Below are 18653 nucleotides of genomic sequence, written 5' to 3'. Positions count from 1 at the left end.
ATGACTGACTGCATTTCCTCCATCCAATCCCAAACTCAGGGAGAACGGGTAAGAGAAGACTGGCCGAGCCTTCACAGGATTGTATATGGATGAGAAATTTTTATCACTTATTGATTTTTTGTAAAAAAAAAAATCTTGCATCATTAGTTCCCTATGCAATCACATGAAGTCTCTCAAAATTTGATTTTATTTCATAATAAGTAGAAAAAGTTGTAATAGCTCCAAATAAACTTGGCTTATCAGACACATCATGATGAAATGTTGGCATATGTTGATAGAGTAAATAAATGAAAGATTTGACGTGTTTAAAAGTCTCAACTAGTTGGAAATGGGAAACTTGATTTGTACTGCAGCAATTCTCCAGAAGGGGGCAGCACTCCCTGAGCCAACTGTAACTGCCTCCTCAGAGGCTGCCCACCTCTTGCCTGCCCTCCAAGGTGGTACCTGCTCTGCAACCCTTTCCTGACTTGGCTCCCCACTGCCTGGCAGGAGCAAGGGGACAACACACCACCAGTGACTGTGACACTATTCCATGGTTATGTGCAAGGAGCGCAGCTAAGAAACGAGCCCATGGACAAATGCCAGTCCCCAGCCTTCCTCAAGGCTCTCATCTCATGCTCCACATGCTTGGCTGTTACCCTGTCCTCTAAGAAAGAAACCTAGCAAGAAACCTAGAGAGATAGCTGAATTTGCAAAATGGAAACCTCTTACTATCCTAATTTCTCTAGAACATAAAAAGTCACACCACCCAATACCAACAGAATAGATCTGATTGAGTTGGGTTTTTTAAACTCCTAAGCTCAATTTTCTCAAGTGCAGAAGAAATCATAACCACCTCCTTCATAGGGCCCCTCAAAAATCAGCAGGACAACACATGGAGGTGACTGGGAGAGTAGGTGCTCTGACACTTACCTCCACATGTTTGCTGTCTGGGGCTCTTGTGTTGCTCAGGCTGGAAAACTGCTGAAGGTGAGAGAAAATGGCTCTTAAACGCACTTGTCGGAAAGAGCAACATTCACAGACCAAACTCAGACCGTGAAACGCCAGCAGAGCCCAACTGTACGAGTTTGTCAGCAAATGATGCTGCACCTGCTGCTCCTTGCTTAGATTCTCTCACCTAGAAACAAACATGCACACAGACGCCCACTCATCGGGATAAAACTCCTATGACCAAAGAAATGCGCAGGCCAGAATAAAGTCAACTGCCCAGAAACACGACACAGAGGCCCTCAGAGACCCTGAGATGCTGCAGGCACGTCCAGTGTGCAGACTGCAGGGCCAGCAGGGGTGACAGGAAGCCGACGGTGGGGACGGGGGTCAGGAGGATGGACACAGAAATCCACGGGCTGAGAACCCAGGATCTGCAGGTGTAGTACCGTTTTATCTTGGCAGGAGGCAGGGACACCTCTCAGCTTGTTCAAATGGCTGAACATATCTTTGCCTTCTTAATTATTTTATACCATTAAACTGTCACCAAAAACTCCTAATAAATAGGATGATCAACCGCCCGAGAGGTCAAGGTCAGCAAGGGGACTAGGATTGCTCTTCTGCTCATAACCAGGACTTTGGGGCTGAGACAGTACAGGATGAACTTCCTGAGTAACGACTCCTCCGTAGCAAGGAACAGGCTTCATCCGAGAAGGCACTCTTGAGACTTTCCCAAGTCGCCCCAGTGACCAACTCTAACACATGGATTCTCCGCTGCTGGGCACATGGCAACCAGTACACCAACACGAAACACACAGGACCCAAGTGAGCAGAAAGGCAGTTCCGTTTTGTAAGAAACAATATAGTTTATTTTTCTGACACCACAGCTCTGGCGAGTGGTTTTGTATCAAATTTAATGGAGGTCACACAGAACGTTTTACGCATGGGAGGGGAGGAAGGGGAAGGAACCACAAAATCTAAAACAAAAACAAAATCCTTGATAGCTTTTAGCATCTGTTCCACTCCCACATTAATAAAATTCACTTGGGAATTCCTAATAAAAAGAGAACAGAAAATGAGGTGGGCAGGGGGAGTGGGCTGGGGGTGGAAAGGCCCAGGGAGAAGGCCAAGGGCCCTCCCAAGACAGAGCTCCCCTGCAGGGCCAGGAGGACACTCGGCAGGAACAGGGCTTCTCTGGAGCAGTCCCCAGCAGAACACCAGGTATTGCAGCTGCCACAGGGGAGGGGAGAGGAGGGGGCCAAGGGTCACCAGGGGGGCCCGAGGGAGGAGAACACACTTAGCTAAGACGGGAAGCGTGGGGGAAACAGAGAAGACCTGATGGTGGGTTTGTGTACTGAGAGAGACAGACAGTGCTGACGAGCACTCAACTGAAACAAATGTCCTAAGCTTCATTATTTTTAAAAAGAAAAAATTCCCCCCTCCCCCCACCCCTCGCTGAACTTAGTTCCTTTTTTGTGCTTTTCATTAATACTCTGCTCTGAGGTCATAGTTTGGTTTTTCTATACACTGGAGTTGAGAGAAAATAGTCCAAAGTCTGAAGATGGATTCTCCACCTAAAGTAAACAGCCCAGCATTCCTGTTCTCCTCTTGCCCCAAAGACTAACGTCTCTGCTAAAATCCCTTTTACAATATAGTACAGTACACACAAAAAAATAAAGCCCAAATTAAAAAAAAAAAAAAACATAGAAGAATCCTGGGAGAAGCCAGTCCAAAGGACGTAAACATACAGAGAACGGTGCAACATGTGACCGATGGCGATTCCCAAAGCACAGCTACACATTCCCAAAAGTAGGTGCCACCATGGGATACCCAAGTCCACAAAAATAATTTTTAAAAAATAAATCTTAAAAAACACACACCTGTTGATTAAATGAAGAATTTGTTTTCAGACAGATCCATACATTCTCGAGTTCCCCTCCCCCAAAGCAGCCCTCAGGTCTCTGTCCCCCTATTGCATGACCAACAGTAAGCACTCCTGGCGCTCCCTCCAAGCAGTGCTCAGGACCTGGAATACCATCTTGACAAGCATCGGCACATCCAATCTTAGCAGCTTAAAACATCATGTTTCCTGGGTTGCCAGGTCCTTGGCTGAATCCACCCATGCCCACGTCAGCAGCCATGCCCCAGGGCCTCATCTGGGGGGGGGATCATGATGTTCTGTTGGGGTCCCATCATGCCCTGCATGGACATCATCATTCCTGGGGAGCCCACAGGCCCGGGGTGTGTGTACAGCCCAGCAGGCCCCCGATCCTTGCCAGGAATCATGCCCACGGCAGCAGCTGGATTGCTCATCAGGGTGGGCTGGCCGGGAAATGTAGATTGTGCTGGTGACATCATCTGATGGTGAGGTCCCATCATGCCTTGCTGGAGAAAGGCTGGTGGTCTCACTGGGTTGTGGCCTGGCAAGGATGGAGCCGTACCAAGAGGGATGTCCGGAATTCCTACTGGCCCTGGACCTCCCATGCCAGGTAATGCTAGTCCCATTCTGGGGGCTTGATCACCCGTCATCCCCTGCATGTGTGAAAAACCAGGTCCAGGACCCTGGGGCTGTTTACGGCCTGGGACTTCCCCTTGAGGGAAATATTTCAGAGTCTGGCTAGGTTTCTCAGATGGAATAATGTGGGACAGATCAAACTCGGGAATCCTGGTGGCTCCAGGACAGATGACCTCCTGCAGATCTGGGTCTGTAAACACTGAAGGCATGCTGTTCCCCAGGACAGTGAAGGAGTCGGGACCCCCTGGGCCTCCAGGTTTGCAGAGTGCTGCATCTGCTGAACTTGGCGGCAGGTTGCTGGGGCGGCCGAGGGGGCCATCTCCTGGGAAACCCATCCCTCCTGGAAAACTGCCTTATCCTCCACTGGGGCCATTGTGAGGGAATGGGACTTGCTGCAGAGGAGACTGCACTGGAGGGAAGCCCTGGGGGAAACCCATCCGTCCTTGAGGATACCTAGGAGGCTCCTGGGACCCATGCCCCATGACAGGGTTGTGTGACATCAAGCCAGGCCCCATTGGGACCCCATGAGGAGGTATGTTGGGTCCCATAGCATTTGGTGAGGGCATCTGACTGGAGTGAGAAAGTGGCTGGGTCATTCCCATTGGGCTGAGGGTTGGCATCAGAACCACGGGGTTTGGACCTGAAATTCGAGGATTCTGTGTATTAATGCCCATTCCTAGAAAAATAAAGATATCAAAGGAATCAACTCAATTAAAAGCAACTCAGAAAAACTAATAAATCAAATTAACAAAAAAAGTTATCTGGTGGGAAAACAAAATCTCTGCCATCAAAGACTGAAACATACTTGGGGGGCGTCTGACCCACGCATATGACATGACTGTGCAGAAGACAGCAAGGGAAAAATTCTATGTTAATAAGCAAACAGTGTTGTCGTCTTCACTGGAGACAATTTAACACAGGAAGAAAATAATCTGCCTGAACGACTGAAGTACGGCCCTTTGTGGAGATGGAGGATTATTGATTCCAAAAGTCCAATGGTCAGGAATTATAACAAAGAACCCAAACGAGTCTTTTTTTCCAACTGAAACCTGGCATTATTTTATGTTGCCTTCCCAAGAGACCATTTAACTCCAGGTTAAAAGACACGTCAAGGCAATGACAGTGATGACGTTTAATGGAAAAGGGGAAGTGTCCTGTCTGCCAGTGTCTGGGATGTCTAAACTTCTGGCCTCCCTCTGGACCGTCACTGAGGGCGGCAGGGATGGCGTCTGTCCCTCTCACACAGCGCAGCCTAACCTGGTTAACTGGGATTGCCATCACCTTCACCACTGAAGATCACGCCTTTTTTCTGAGATTAGTGGGGGCAGAGGTGGGAGTGGGTGAAGGAATGAAGGCAGACAGAGCAAACAGTGAAAGGAAGACTTTTATTATGGCCCTAGTTCTAAGAAAGGACTTGTATAGGAAACAGGGGCTTCCCACTCTCTGGAACCCTGTGGTGGCTGGTGGCTCGAGGGTGCGTTTCCAGGAAACCACATGAGAGCTAACAACATTCCCATCAGCATGTGAGAAAGAAATGACCTCAGCATGACTGCAGGATGACCCCAAAGGAAAAAGTCCAGAACCCGCCAGGTACACAGAGCAGGGAAGCCCTCTCACAGCCTCAGAGGAGCTGATGAAGAAGGCCATCCTCCTCTAGTCAGGCACCTCCACTCCACTGAGACTGACTCTGATGGCACATGGCTAACTGTTCAATGTCCACCTGTCTCTAAGAAAACAATTCAGGAAGTCTCTCCCTGGTCAGCACCAGCTCCACACCCGTCTTTTTGGCTTCTTACCTGGCATGTTATTCATTGACGGCAGGTTGGGAGAACGGGCTGGAGGGGAGTCGTCATCAGAGCTGGCCACAGTCTTGATGGCATCATGGTACAATGGGGTCGAACTGGGCATTGCGAACTTGGACATTCAAGACATCATAATCCAGAGAGGGTTCTGGGAGAGGGTTGGCTCTGGAGGCATAGTGTAAGGTGTGCTCGAGGGAAGACTTCCAGGGATATTCACAGAGGCAGGCTGGCTGGCTGGCTGTAGGCGGTGGAGGGCCACCTAGGAGAACAAAGCAAAACAAAACAAAGATGGGCAGGGAGTCCACTGGTTCTGAGAGCTACTGGGCCCTATGATAATGAACTGGCAAGGCCAGGAAGGAGACAGATGAGCAGGACAGTGTTATTAGACCAAGGACACGAGTCATCAATCTTCTGGTCAAGCTCTCTGTGTGTGCAGAAGGAAACTGTGGCGTGATATGGAGATGACAGATCAGCAGATGTGAAGACAAAACGCAGCAGGAATACATTAGAAAAATGAGATTACAAACAACCATTTCATTGAAAAGAATGTGAAATATAAATAGAACTCTTTCCCTTCCAGTCACAATTTAGAACTTGATCCAGGTATTAGAACCCCATGAAGCCAGACTAGTGCCCAACCCCAGGACCAGCCATATCACCCTACACAAACTCTTCATTTCCATGACTGCTACGGGTTAGAAGCTCACATGTAAGACAATGCAAGGAGGTTTGGAGAAACAGTTGGGTCACAGCCTTAACCTAATCAATGAATTAATCCCTTCTGGGACCAACTGAGTAGTAGCTGGAGGCCGGTGGGCTGTGGCTGGAGGAAGTGGTTTGTGAGGAAGTGGCTATGGGGTATGTATTTTTTATCTGGAGTGGGCAGTCTCTCTCTCTCTCTCTCTCTCTCTCTCTCTCTCTCTGCTACTGTCTGCCACACTCTTCTGCCATGATGTTCTGCCTCACCTTGAGTCCCTAGGAATGGAGCCAGCCTTCTATGGACAGAGACCTCTGAAACCATGAGCCCTCAAATAAACTTTCCCTCCTAAAGTTGTTGTGGTCAGATCTTTTAGTCACAGCAGCAAAAAAGCTAACTAAAACAATGGCCATGATGCTTGACCTAAGAAGGTCCGAAGCAGCTAGCTATTCCACTGTTTTAATGACCCGCTTACCCCAGAGGAAGACCCTTGGCTTGGCAGGACAGGCCTCCCATCTTGTTCTGGTTCTAGTTTTCTCAGGTGGAGACTGTACCAAAACTAGTACACACCTCAGAGCTCTGGTTCCACCCACAAAGCTACTATCATCAGTGAGGGTCTCTCCCAAGAAGAAAATATGAACAAACTGCAGCTGATCTTAGAAAATGGAGTTTTCTGTGGGCAACTAGTTACAAGAACCAAACAAGTCTTAGAATAGCTTCCCTCTATGTGTGGGACAAGACTCAGTCATAGCCCCTTGAAGTGGGTGGGCCCAGGATTTGAGGAAGTCACATTTCCCCACAGTTAGGACGTTCTATCTCACCAGCCTTGTTCACTGTGCTAAGGTAAGTCACTGTGACAACTGACACACAGCGTCCCACTCCCTTCCTCCTTCCACAGTACCCACCACACACAGACACTTTGTAGGGCTGGGTACTTGTGCAAACGCCTAACGCAGTACTCAGAATGATGCACCTTGCCACGAGTTTTGGCAAAGGCCACTTCCTCTGGTTACACTCAAAGACACCAATTTTCTTAAGCAAAATCAGGGTCTGGCAATCTCCAGGTATGAGTGCGACTGTGAGGATGCTGACATACTGACCTGACTCTACACTTCCCAGCATGGCTGGGGAGGCCATGGTGAAGGGAGCTTTATGGTTTGGAGGAATCCCAGGACTCTGAAGGGGAGGTTTGGGAGAGGAGGTCCTTCCAGGTGATGGGGCAGGAAGTGATGGAGACTTGAGGTGAACAGGCGAAGCAGCAGCAGACCCCAAAACAGGGGGGCACTTAATGGAAGCAGCAGCAGCTGGGCCTGCCAGCATGCCTGCCAGCTGTGACGGAGTCTGGGGGAACTTGAGGTTCCCCAAGGGTGAGCCCAGCATTGGGGACTGGACTAGGTGCATCGTGGGAGACTTCAGAGGGTTGATGCCTGGGGAATGCACCTGGCTGGCTGCCACAGATATATCCAGGGGCTTGCGTCCCAGGCCACGCTGGACGGGGGGAGCTGGGTTGAGGCTGGTGGGGTTACTCGAGGGGTTGAGAGGTAGTGGTGGCATATGACTGAGCCGGCTGTGAGTCCTTTGGTTGGGCCCAATTGATTCTCTGAGATTCCGCAAGCCACTGCCGCTGCCTGGACCCTGAGACATGGGAAGGAATGGCCTGGGGCCCATGCCATACTCCTGCTGAGGGTGCTCACCAAATGGCAGGGGAACCATCTTCTGCTGGGCAGGCAGCATGTCTGAGCCGCCTGGGCGGGACTTCATCCACTCCTCAGGGCCTGCGCCAGCCTCTCTCATCTTCTGAGGTATCATCTGAGTGCTGGGCCCCATGCTGACATTCAGATGCACATCTCCCTTCATCCCACCAGGAACCATCCCAAACTCAAGTTCCCGACCAGGGCCTATCTGTGGAGGCATTCCTTTTGGAAAGTCACCCCTGGAAGGACTCAGCGGGCCCTCGACTGGTATCCGTGGGAAGATGGGATTGTTCCCGGGCTCCATGTGGCGCTGGGAGCTTGGGATCACCCTGTTCACTTCCATGCTGGGCCTGATGCCTTCCATGCCCATCCCTGGGGGGAGACCCAGCTGCTTCTCTGCCAGCTGCTGCTGAAACATCTCTTCAGACAATCCTTGGGGGTTTGGGAAGTGCTCCCCTTGGCCAGGACCACTGAAGACACCTTGGCCGGGAGGGAAGTTTCGACCATCTGGGATTTTTGGCACATCGTCTGGCCAACTGACTCCAGAGAGGCCTGGTTTAGACGCAGGGTTGGGCACATTTGGCCCTTCCATTTCAGAGTTTATCATTCCTGCAAATCCCAGGAGGCGCATCTGGCTCCCTGGCATGTTGGAATGGGGAGCCATGCCCTGGGGGACAGAGAATGTGAAATGCTGATTCCATCAGAGAACGTCTCTGCAGCCCCGGGTGCCCAGCCTTCACCAGGAGTCACCTGGTAGGGAGGGGGCGGCCCTTGGCCCACAGCCCTCAGCCCGTGCGGGTGGACCAGCATGTCCTGCAGGGAGCACTGCTGCACCACCACTTGCTCCTGCTTCCTCCTCTTCTCCTCGTAGAACTCCTGCTGCAGCTTCAGCCACGCCATCTGCTCAGGGGTCATGTGCTCCAGGTGGTCAGGTCCGATAGGCCCAGACTGGGAGTTCATAGAAGGTGGAACCATTTCATCTGGAGAAAAGGGCACATCTCTATGTCCTTGAGGGCCAAAGGGAGCTCCCACATCTGTCCGGGGCCCAGGACACTTACCCAGGCTTTGGGACTGAGCTATCATGACCTGGATTGGCCCTTCTGTTTTTTTCTGAGGTCCATCTAATACCCCAGGATTCTGCTGGGGCCCCCCACTCTGTCCTGAGAATTCTTTCTCATCAGGGAAGAGCATATGCTGGATGTCTCTGAGGGTCTGCAAGGAGCGCTCACGGTGCTCCAGCTGCTCCTGAGACAGGCCGTCAGGGTTTTCTCCCAGTGTGGGGGGCTCGCCACTGGACACTGATGGGGGTGGAGGGGCTTTGGGATCTGCCGAAAAGCTACTGCTCCCCTGGGAGACAGGGGTCACTGCTCGATTGTTGGGCGTTGAGTTTGGCCCAGTGCCGTCCGGAGGCAACGGAGTGGAGCTGGCAGGACTGCCTACAGGAGCAATCCGTTTATTCTCCACCCCAGGACTGTCGTGGTCCAGGGGACGTGGGGGTGCCACAGGCTTGGGTGCTGGTGCCGGAATGGGTGGAGTTGGCTGCAGTCTGGTGTTCTGGGAAGAATTCTGGTCCTGGTTGGCTGGATCTGGGGGTTGTTGTGGGAGAGATTTCGTATCATTGCGAAGGGCAGATATCTGTGTATTCTGAAGATAAATGAGATTGTTTAGATCATTGGTAAACTGAACGGAGGGGCAATTAAAAGAGCAAGATATGTTATAAAGGATTTGTCCCAGTGACATAACTCTATACTGACACTTGATTCTGAAATTATTTACGTACAACCCTTCTTTGGACATAGAGATGTTTCGATTTTTTTTAAACCTTACTGTCCAATGTCATCCTCTTTCCCTTCTTGAAGATCGGGTTCCAATAACTGTATAAGCATGCCAGGGGAGAGCCACTCTGCCAAAGAGAATACATCTGAGTGTCTATTTCGAGGAACAGGTTTGATATCACATGTCTACTATGTGTTTTTGATTCAGGGAAAAGATTAGTTCCTTGGTATGTGGGAGGCTACACCTAACACCTTTTTCTTTTTCCTGGAAGTACAATAGGGTATGCAGACTTATCGTCATCAATCAAAAGGTCTGATGCTTCACTTGTAGCTCTGTGCTCTGCCAGCTGGATACAGCGGGAGGCCACTCCATGTCACATCCCCTCCGGTAGGGTGATGACTGAAGTGTTCCCCTCCTTGAGTTTCCAGGGGCCTCACATCTATGGTTTCTGTTTTTAGTTTGTGATCACTGATTCCATATCTGATAAGAATTTGTACATTAACTGTAGTAGGATAATCTGCAGGAAGGAAGCATTTGCACACAAGTCTGAGGTGATCTAGCTCGCGGTGTCCCTTGATCTGTTCCTTCCAATGGACAGCAGGCTGCCCTTTTTAACTTATTAAGTACTACTGCTAAACTGAGTCCTGGATAAAAGCTCCCTTACCTACAATTGGTGACACAGACACTACGACTGTCTGGAAGAAGGATGTACATGTTCTAGGTCTCAACTTTAGCACAGCTGAGACTTCAGAGGGTTAAGAAGGGCCTAGTCTACAAACTTTCTCAGTTATTTTTCACCAGCCGTCAGTGACCCTCCTAATCACTTTCTGGTGTTCATTTGTTCCTACTTGTTCATTTAATCCATTATGTATTCCTAAACCCACAAGGCTCTTAACTTACCTCCCCACTTACTCTCTGGAATGTTTACCTTTGGGTAAATCTGCACATGAATTATTATGTGTATCTACATATATGAAGAATTTATATTTCATATAAGCAAAAACATCTTTGAGTATTTATACTCTGTAAAAAAATATATACACAAATGTTTCATTTGGAAGTACTGATGCACATTTTTCTGTAGATAGATTTGTATGGGTAAAATCAGCTCAATCTGTTTGACTCTGCACAATTCCACTTTTGCAACTCCTCAACCGAAGCATGGAGGTCACCCGAATTTTCCTTGTCGTGCCGTTTCAGGTTTGGTTTGGTTGGCCAGGTTAGAGGTGGGGTCAGTTTTAATAAAGCAATTACAGTCAAGGAAACTGTTTCTCACTACCCCTTTCGTTTCAGATTTGGAGCAATGGATCATTACTAATTCCCTCCTTAACTCCAATTCTGATTACATTTTAGCACCAGAGAAGGTGGAGGTGACAACTGTATTAAGAACTACCATTAAGTCAATAAAGCTCGACTGGGTTGCAAGGTACCCAGTGGTCCCCCAGACAACAAGCATTTTAAATATAACGATATTCACTCTCCATCTGAGTAGTGCAGATAACCTGGGAAATATAAAATCCCTCAGTTGAGGAAAGCTCAAGCTCTGCTATGTCCACAGAGATGGAGATTTCTTTGATACACAAAGTAGACAAGATGGCACCGATTTTATCTGGAATTATAACTTTGCTTACTGTCATTTAACTTTCCCATGATTAAGACTCATACCAGTATTAGAGTTCATGCTCTCTGAACACAGGGACTGTATCTTGAGCTTCTTAGCACTCCCCACAGCATCTGGTGCAATGCCTGGACAGTGCCAGACACCAGAAATGTCGTTTGGTTCAATTTAATCAACCATATGCATTAAAATAAACACTGCATATTTTTTCTTCAACTAATTCAAGAATGTTATTTTTTAAAAAATCTGCTCTACATATAGGTTGAATTTAGGTTTTCCTAGAGATGGTGACCCTGAGATATCTGTGTAACTCCTCTTTTGTTTAGCACCTTCTTCCCCTCACTCGTCATCAGTTTACCAGCATCTGATAGAAAGGCACAGTGTGACATGCCTAAGGTCCCACAATACCAGGGTCACACTAGATATCCAGAATACAGCTCCTTGTCAATCACCACCCGATCCTGGGCAGTCACTGTGGACCCACTTCTCAACCACATACCAGAGGGGCTGTGCTTCTGTCCGCCTTGCTGCTGGAGATGTTCTGGATGTGGAAAGAGACGATGGTCTCAACCTGGCCCTTCAACACGGCTTCGGCAGCTCTGCAGAGACAAAATGGAAAACATGCTAGGCCATGACTCTGTCTCTCTCACTGTGACCCCAACTGGACCCCACGCTGGACCTCTAAGGGAGTGGAAGGAGAAGCACCAAGAACCACCAGAGATATTGGATAAGAAGAAACCAAGGGGCCGGGGGTGGCTCAGTGGTGGAGCGCAGCCTGCCATGTGTGAGGCTCTGGGCTCAAGTCTCAGCACCATATGTAAGTAAGTAAATCAACGACTAAAAAATAAATTTAAGAACAGAAGAAGAAACTAAGGGAAACATTTTATTATCATCAAACACCTGAAACTAAAAGACAGCCATGAATGTACCCCAAAAGAGGCACCAAAAAAAACAAAAAACAAAACCCCAAACTTTCTTCTTCTTAATGAACCTACTATTAAGGTATTTTATAGAAGATCCTAGTTCAAAATCCCAAACTGAGAAGTGTGAACACTAAAATCTCAAAAACACCCAGGGATAGGGAAAGTTTAAGTTTGTTAAGATTCACTTTTTATCTTAAGTGAAAAAGAAAAGAAAAAAAAGTGCACACAGGGTATTTTTGACGAATAAATGAATAAAAATCGATTCAGCCATTCACTCAGAACATATATAGCAAGACGTTCATGGTAGTTATGTTTAAATTCCAGAGGTTTTTCTTTTTAGTGTTTTTTTTTTAATTTTAATTATTCGACTATAGATATTTACTACTTGGGGCATTTAAAAATAATAATAAGCAAATTGTAGAAAAAGTGTTTATTATACAATCACTCTTCTATGTTTAAAAAAGGTAGATGTGTATATTTGTATTAGCACAAAAAAATTCTGAAAGAAAAGTCAAGGAAGTATTATCAGTGGTTGCCTCTGGGGAGTAAGATGGGGAAGGATTTACATTTTATTTTATCTCTTTTTGTACTGTCAACTTTACATGATACAAGAGGGAAAAAATCAATCTGCAAGGGGAAGGGGAATAAGAATTAAGGTCCCCTCTCCCCACACACATAAGTGACGTTTAACAGCAAGACAGTGCCATCTACTTACTTATTGGCCATCTCAGTAGAAAACACATACACCACTTTGGCTGGAGTCTTCTGAGCAGGTGTGGGCTCTGGGGCAGTAGCTTGGCCATGGGAAGGGGTGGAAGACCTGGGGACTGTGGCAGTTGATGGGGTCATGGAGTGTGGTGTGTGCTGGGAATCCTGGGACTTTATATGGTCAGCAGAATTACATTCTAAAAGAATAAAAGACTCATTATCATGGAAAGACTGAGACTCTTTTTTTTTTCTGCCAGCATTTACAGCATCACAACACAAACCCACCTTGAGAATTTCAAGAAGAAATTATCTTGTTAAGAGGAAACCTTCTTTCTGCTTATAAAATTTCAAACACTCTTCTCCCTACATGACTCATTACAAAGCACCCTCCCTCCTCATTTCTGTAAATAGAATACATCCTTCAGATATCAGTATAACTGTCCCTCCCTCCTGGTAACAGTTTTCAAACTTCTTGGACTTGCCTAGATGCCCCAGCTAATGGAACTCATAGTCGCCTAACTTCTTTTACTTCAGCATTCATGAAATTTCATTGTTTATTTAACGATCAGCTTCTAGATACACTCAAATCCTTAAGGATGGCTACTGCGTCTATCTTATTGACCATGGTACCCCTAGCATCTGCATAGTGCTGGCCCTCATAGTAGGCCTCCAAAACTTAAGGAGGCCTTCCAACACCTGAGGAAGGAAGGAAAGGAAAGAAAAGAAAGGAATAGAGGTAGGGAGGAAAGAAAGGGGGAACAATCACCCAGGTTTTCTTTTTTTTTCTCACAATATTGGGACTTGAACCTAGGGCCTCTGAATGCTAGGCAAATGCTCTACCCTGAACTAAAACCCCAGGCCTTTTATTTTTCATTTTGAGTCTCCAGGCCAAAGACATGCATAAAAATGTGGGCAGCCCTGTGAGGTATCCCGTCAAACTATGTGCATCCCCCCGGGCAGCACTCAACAAGGTGGTTCCAGACTAGGCTCCAGTGAGTAGAAAAGTGAGAAGGAACAGTTCCATTACACATCACTAAATGGCCCAGGCTGGCCTTGAACTGATGATCCTCCTGCCTCAGGCTCCAGGATAGCTGGGATAACCATGAGGCCAGCTTTTGCTGCACCTGGCAAGGTTTTCCATTTTTCTTATGGGTTCCAGTTCTTGAAAACTAACTTCACATTCTGGCCTACAGTTAGATTTTTGTTCTTACACTAGGAGGAAAAAAACCTAAAATCACATATCATACCCCTTTCTGGCTGACTCCACTTTGGTACCTGCCAAATCTCTACCACATCTGGTAGTCCCTCATTCCTGCCACAGTGAAATCAGCTGTGACAAGTCTAGAGTACTGTCAGGGCCACCAAGGCTTCCCCTTGTGTCTGCAAGCCTAGCAAAGTGGCAACCAGAGAGCACAAACCCAAGCCCAGGGGGACTACTCGGATGGAGAACAGGAGGGGATGCCACTTGCAGAGAGGCTGGAGCTACTGACTGGAAACTGAAGGAGAATCAGCACAGAGGCCAAAGACATGCATAAAAATGTGGCCAGCCCTGTGAGGTACCCTGTCAAACTATGTGCATCCCCCTGGGCAGCACTCAACAAGGTGGTTCCAGACTAGGCTCCAGTGAGTAGAAAAGTGAGAAGGAACAGTTCCATTACACCCTGGGAGAACTCCTGAATCTGACTCCTGTTCTCCCCACTTGACCGAGCTGGCCTTTCTGGCCTCCAGCCCATGTCAGAGGCTTTCCCTCAGGACACCGACTTCCCTCTGAGTCTCAGGGATCTTACAGACATACCTTTCATGTCAGAGTCATCGTTTGGAGTCCCAGAATCTCTCTGATCAAAGGAGTCGGGGGAAACACTTCGCTCCCTTTTCCCCTTGCCCTTGGCACCATTTCCAGCCCCATTCTTCAGCCCCATGCTCCCACCTGGGCCAGGGAGTGCTTTAGGGGTATGGCCCCCACTCTTGGAGTCACAGGGGGATGGCTGGGATTGGCTGGCTGAGCCCCCCTGTTTACCCTGATTGGAGAATTTGGAATCCAGCTGGGGGTTTCCAGATGGGGACATCACTGTAGGGGGACGGACCATCACCTCCTGCTTTGACTTAGGGCTACTAGAAGAAACAAATAACAAAAGGAAATGAGACACCAGGCACAGGAGCAGCAATTTCTTCAGTGGGTCCAGGAAACCCCAAGGACTAAATAACCACCCCATGTTGCACCTCAGCCACTTGCTCGTTCCCATTTCAGAGCCATCCACAGAGGCGGACTGAACACAGTGGACTGCCAGGTCTCAGGAACCCTGGTCACATGGGGACCCATCTCTAGGCCTTCTGTCAATAAAGGACAAAGGTTTCTATGTACATAGGGAAGTGACTCTCACACGGAGACTAGTTTAGAGTCAACAAACATGCACCCCCAGCCTGGTGACAGACAGCTGTGAGGACAGGCCAGCTTCCCTGCTGGGAAATGTGGACAGTCCCAGAGAGCAAGAGGGAAACCCACTGGTGCCTGGAAGCTTAGGGATATCCTCCAGGACGCGAATCCCTCCCAACAGTGCATTTTACCAAAACAGGGTAGACCAACCACTGCCCCAGTGTGGGAAGGAAAGGCTCCTTTCAAAATGAAACTCAAGAACTGGGTAGCAGAGGGAAAGCTGGCATGGGACTGGGGCAACCTCAGGCCCTCACCTTGCCAAGTTTAGCAACTGTCCTGTTGGTCTTTGTAAGGGAGTTTTGGCAAGGTGTGCAGTGGTAAAGAGGAGAGGTCTGAGAACGATGAGTAAAGAATACTACAGGGAAACTACATAAGCTTTGTCATTAGCCCGGTGACTCTTCTGTTCCTATTTACTATTCCATTTCCCTTTCTTTCCCATTTGGGTGTCATCTGTTTCTAACCCAACACACCGTATCATCAGTAAGTGTCTGTGGTGCACCAGGAATCCCCAAGGGGCCGTGGGGAGTGGCCCTTGTCCTCACCTCTGTGTGTTTCCTGATGGAGAGTTCCTCACTTTAGGGTTACTGGAATGCATTGATTGAAATCCTGAGCTTGCAGTCACTAACAGGGACGGGCTCACCGAGTTCCTCTCAGGCTATCGCAGAAGCAGCTGCTGGGAGCAGCAGCAGTGGCCCACTGCTTGCTTGGCGTGTCCCTTAGCACTGACCACTTGTACACCTTTTTCCTCTTTGTTTTTCTCTGCTGGGGAAGTGGGTCCTTTCTCCTTGCAGCTCCCGCATTCTCTGGGTGTGTGCCTCCTGCTGCCAAAGGAAAATCTCGCATCTCCAGGGCACTCTACAAGAAAAGAACACCCCAAAATGGTGAGACATAACATAACACTGAAACATAAAACCACATCACAACAGGATCAAGAGGAAAGCACCAGCCAACAAAGAGCCAGTAAGATCATCCCTCAGCTTCCAGCAGAGTTAAAAGAAAGGGCAACACTCCTATCCTGGCCACAGGCTCTGGAGCTGAAGTAGCTGAAGAGTGACTAAGACCTTATCCCAGCACACAACCTCCCACCCAAGCAGCAAGAACTAGGCATCTGTAAGCAGAGGAGAAATGAAGTTTAATCTTTAGCCATTTAGTTTCCTTCACATTTCTCTACTTCTGAATACAAAATCCTCAAAAACATTTTATTCTTTTATTTCTTCTAAAACAATGCTTTGAAACCACTGGGAAGTGCAGATCCAGTGACTCTCTGCTATTTTAGCTCTGGTGGCGAAACAATGGCACCAAAATGTAACAAACCCACCCCAATTTCAAACCACAAATCCAATGAATCTATGCTTATTTTCTTAGGGCCTCAAGGGCGAGGAGACATGAAAGGAGGTACTTCTGAAAACAAATATTGAGCCAATACTAAATACAATCAGTTCTGTTCCTGATTTCCATGATCTTTCTATTAAATTATGCCAAATATGTGTCTTGTGTTCTCACTGCTTAATGACAGGGACTTTAGGCATGGGTAAGCAAGGGAATGATCCATAATTCTGAAGGTAAAAGAACATTTTTGAAGTCTAATATATTTTTTGAGCCAATTTGCAAGGCTAATGTGCAGCATAAAGGTCAAGTAAATATTCCCAAACCTAGCTAGAGAATAAATGAGAAAGCCCTTTATTTAGGGAAGCCCAGACTGGCTAAGGGAAAATCCAGGTATACCCTGAGTCAGTCCCTCCCCTCCCTCCCCTTCTGCTGCTGGTGTCTTACTTCAGAACACAAGACTGAAGGGGGAGGTTATTAAGTGCAGGATTAGTAGCTGAAGAATCAAAACGTGTCACAAACAGCTCAGGTGTTGCAGCTTACATGTGTTTCCAGAGTTGAAAACTGGACTAATACTGGGAGGGTCAGTTATTTTCTAGGTTTTGGCAGTATGATCAATGCCAAGTGTCTATTTTGTCATTTAGAAATTTTTACAGTTCCAACCACTTTACCTGGGACACAGAAGGAATTCATGGAAGTTCTGAATATACACACTTTTTAAATAGAGAAGACAGGAAAAAGAACTATAACAAAACATAGGGAATGTTGCTAGGCTAAACATTTTGTTTTTAATTTAAGGTTATATTTCATCCCTATCACATTTCAGCCTTTTTGCTTTTCCAGTTTAAACTATAAAATGGATTTTGTTTGTCCAATCTGACAGAGAATCATAAAGCATTCTGTAACTCCCCAACAAACATCAGCAACCTCTGGTAGGGAGGAAGCAGCAAATGCATCCGCACAGACAAGGCTATTCCAAACCCTTTACCTCAGGAAAGAAAAGCATTACCCCTGTACAGGGCCTGTAGCTCCTGTTCCCTCCCATCTGTGTCACACACTGACCACTCCGTGTGCGTATTTTACCCCTGTGTGAACGCTGTGTCTCTGAAGACAACCCCCTGTTTCAAGGTCTTTGGTTTTTCTATAACACTCAGCACAACACACTAAGAGGGTTGGGTCTTCTGTGACTTACTTGGCTTCTCACTGATTGGAAACACCCAGCATTTGTGTTGCAATCTCTTTCCAAAGCAATGCAAAACATATTACAAATATCAAATCTCTATTAATCTGCCACGAATTTATGAGCTGGTAGCACAGACTCTTTCTAGTAATAATGCTGTGACCATAAAACACTTTTATTTTCAAAGTACTTCTACATATAGTTCCTTATTCTCTTATCACCCCAAGCTCTAGGCCTTCTGACAGTAAGAACAAATGAGCAAAATTCTCATCTTTTTGTGTGGGATGGCAGGGGGTGCCAGGAATTGAACCTAGGGACACTAAACCACTGAGCCACATCTCCAACCCTTTTTATATTTATTTTGAGTTGCTTAGGGGGCCTCACTAAATTGCTGAGGCTGACTTTGAACTTGTGATCCTCCTGCCTCAGCCTCCCGAGTGATGGGACTACAGGCGTGCACCATGACGCCCAGCTCATCTAGATTCTGCCAGGGATCCCTTCCTTCTTGAAAATGACCTCATTTGGTTTCCCTCGTTTTCTCCTAGTGCTCCAGTCATTCTATGCCTGCTTCCCTGAGGCCTCTTCTCCACTCAGGCTCTAAAGCCCCAAGCTCCTCAGGAGTCTCTGTGGGCCCTGGCTGTGCTCATCCTGAAGTCCTCTCCATGCCGTCAGCTCCCAGATCCCCATGGCTCAGCCTCCAGCTGCAACTGCACCCACCCATACACTGCACACTTCCCCAGACAGTTCCAACCTGACAGGATCAAACATGAGTTCTTGTCTCTGTGTAGTCTTCCTCCCAAACGACTTTCCTTCAGTTTCCCACACTTTAGTAAATGTCTCCTTTATCCACTCAGTTGCTCATGTCAGAAATCTGGGAGTCACTCTTGACACTTGACACTCTGCTAACCCCCACGTCAAGTTTGCACATTTTTGTTTAAAGAATGAAGTCCCAGCTTGTTTCTTCTTCAGAGAAGGAAGGTTCCTTAAAACCAGGAATCTACACGGGAGTCTGCATCACATTCTTCTCACAGCACCCTGCGTTTTTCCGTGTTT

The 18653-nt window shown here is 47.5% G+C and overlaps 1 pseudogene; it reads right to left on the bottom strand.

The window, feature by feature from the left end:
* Positions 1-2999: 2999 nt before the first annotated feature.
* Positions 3000-15689, bottom strand: LOC143389789 (B-cell CLL/lymphoma 9 protein-like; annotated as a pseudogene).
* Between the last annotated feature and the right edge of the window lie 2964 nt (positions 15690-18653).

Source organism: Callospermophilus lateralis, unplaced genomic scaffold (assembly GCF_048772815.1).
Source record: "Callospermophilus lateralis isolate mCalLat2 unplaced genomic scaffold, mCalLat2.hap1 Scaffold_65, whole genome shotgun sequence".
Lineage (NCBI taxonomy): Eukaryota > Metazoa > Chordata > Mammalia > Rodentia > Sciuridae > Callospermophilus > Callospermophilus lateralis.
Note: the sequence above shows the minus strand (reverse complement) of the source record. Positions and strands in the feature narration are given on the sequence as shown.